The sequence below is a fragment of the Octopus bimaculoides genome, chromosome 25 (assembly GCF_001194135.2).
Source record: "Octopus bimaculoides isolate UCB-OBI-ISO-001 chromosome 25, ASM119413v2, whole genome shotgun sequence".
NCBI lineage: Eukaryota > Metazoa > Mollusca > Cephalopoda > Octopoda > Octopodidae > Octopus > Octopus bimaculoides.
The window spans coordinates 34627537-34630148 of record NC_069005.1 but is presented as its reverse complement, the minus strand read 5'-3'; the positions used below and the strand labels follow the sequence as shown (position 1 = coordinate 34630148).

The 2612-nt window shown below is 38.1% G+C and overlaps 1 long non-coding RNA gene across 1 annotated transcript in view; it reads right to left on the bottom strand.

The window, feature by feature from the left end:
- Positions 1–906, bottom strand: part of LOC128250791 (uncharacterized) — a 4784-nt gene extending 3878 nt beyond the window's left edge. The window contains exon 1 of the long non-coding RNA XR_008266774.1: positions 610–906. This is a non-coding gene — a long non-coding RNA (uncharacterized LOC128250791). The remainder of the gene's footprint in view (positions 1–609) is intronic.
- Positions 907–2612: the final 1706 nt, after the last annotated feature.

The window sequence follows — 2612 nt, the reverse complement described above, 5'->3', positions numbered from 1 at the left end:
ACAAGAATAATATACAAGAATAAGGGCAGGGAATCGTCAATTAGTAATAGAATTAATAATTAACAATTTTGCCAAGTAGTTCAGTATGAAAAACATATATCGGTAAAACCATTTATCATCATAAATATACAGGGATTAGCATTGAGTTGCTTCTCCAACATACTGAAAATTTAGAAATAGCAGTCAAAGAACTACTGATTCTAAACTACAAATTTTTCTCTAAACGGATGGCGATATTTATGGCACACATAGAACAAAAACCGGAGGGAAAAGCACAAACAAAACAAAACTGCCTTTAGTTAATTGGATATATATATATATCGTCAGTTGTTCATATATCTAAAACAACAAAACAAAAACAAAAGAAAAGGTCACTCTAAACAGTAATATATTTTTTAGGAAGTTCAAAGTTACGGTCGGTCACAGGTGTAGCTAACTTGAGCCTGACGAATTGCCTATACTGCTAAGCACTTTATTGGTATAAAACCAAGGGTCACTCTACAGATGTGTGTATGTATAACATGTTAAGCTCATCCATAAAAAAATCCATAAGAAAGCAAACCCAACAAAAAAGGTAAAAGAAAAAATAAAAATAACAAATAAACTTACTCGGGTGTATTTATTTAACTTCGATTTTCAACGTGATTGATTGGTCCCTGTAACGTTTGTACCCAACATCCGATTACTTGAAGCAGAATGAAGATAAAAGTAAATTGATTTACCGTACAAAAACAGTCAGCAAAAGGGGGGAAAAAATGATGTTTTGACGTCCATCCATTCCTGACAAGACATTAACGTTGATACCGCACTCGACCGCGAAACGAAATCTCTATGCGGAACCTGGTCTTGCGAAAATATCAAAATTAAGATTTAAGCTCTTGATGTAAGGGGGACAACTCTAGCATAACTCAGAAAATTATGTGCCTGAACAGAAAAACAACCTACAAGTAACGCCACCACCACCACCACCACCATTACCATCATCACGACCAGCTTCGCCACCACCAACACCACTGCCGCTACCACCTCCACGACAACGACAACCCCTCCCCACAACGCCGCAGCCACCACCACCACCACCACCACCGCCGCCGCCGCCGCCGCCGCCGCCACTGATCGGATTATCGTTTCAACAAGTGAGTGTCCCAGGCCTTTCTCTGCAGCAACGCCACCACAGTCATTACTGAGGCGGGGGTGTGTGGCCTATCGTCCTCTCCCCCTTCATCTTCTGCTTTACCCACCCCATTTTTTTCCTTTCTTCCCTTTTTTATCTTTCGTTTATTTCTTATCTTTCTTTGTATTTAAATGTTTTAATTTAAGATGTAATCTGTTGTAAAATGACTGTAGAAATTATATTGCAAAGTGTTTTGGCGACTACACCTGTAGATAATGGTCAATGGTTAGAGTCGAGAGAGCACCGGATAGAATGCCTTATGGTATTCTCTGTGCTTTGAATTCAAATCGTGTCGAGGTCAAGCTTGCTTTCAAGGTCGATAAATAAAGTCACTGCCACTTTGTCTCTCTCTGTTTCTGAAAAAAAATTGTGGTGATCAGACCTGGAGAAAGTTGGAATTTAGTAGTTTAAAACTGCCTGAGAGACATTGTATGTCACGATGATGTTGCTAAGATTTTGCTGGGAGTCGAATGCTGAAGGTAAGTGTCGAAAGTAACATGATGACGTTTTTAGGTAATTTATAATGTGGTGATGCGATTTTGTGCATCATGTTGTTCGTTGCTCTTTCCTGTTTCGAGAAATCATAGCCTTTACAGTGAGATTTATTATTAGACAAGTTGTTGATTCAAGGTAGACTACTCAGGTTATCTATTTTACTATCATTTGATGATTTATAGCCACGCATATCTTCTCGTCTGCGCACATGCGTGTGTGCAGTGGCAAGAACAGTTTAACGCCTGTGCCTCGTATAAAATAATCGTTCTTGGATGCACTTCAGCACCTGGTGATTAAATTGTGTCCAAGAGCTTTGATGTGACATTCAGAGGCTGTTTGAATCGATCTTAAGCCCTAATCTCCTTGTTTTTGTTTTAGGCAGAGATGGTGTTAATACCACTGTAAATATGAATATTTTTGTGGTGTTTGATATTTTTCGGATTTTAGCATCAAAGGTCCGGATTTCTTCTAGAATCCAATTGAGAAGCTTAAATATTGGTATGAATACTGGTACATTAAACACCTTTTAGGACACCGATTCATTGTATGCAGAGAGCTTCGAGAGTTTTTCATCCGAGTGTAATATTCTCTGGTCACACGTTTCCTGTTAAAAGTGACATCGTAGGATACATTTCCATTCTTACATTCCCAGTAGAATCTCAGAAAAATAGTCAGACTATTTTTTAGAGATGCTGCTACACTGGCTTGTATTTTAAAATCAGATCGGAACATCATCTCAGCTCGTATTCATCTTTATATCCCTTGAAAATGTTGTAACCATGTCAAAATCTCTTGAACATCCTTAATTCTTTCGTATATACTTTTAGGCCGTTCACCAAAAGGCGTTTAATCATATTTGATGTTTCTGTTTTCCTGACAGCAGACATATAACTTTCAGGTTTCTTGCACAATCTTAAATGGTTTCATTACAAATATGAACAGC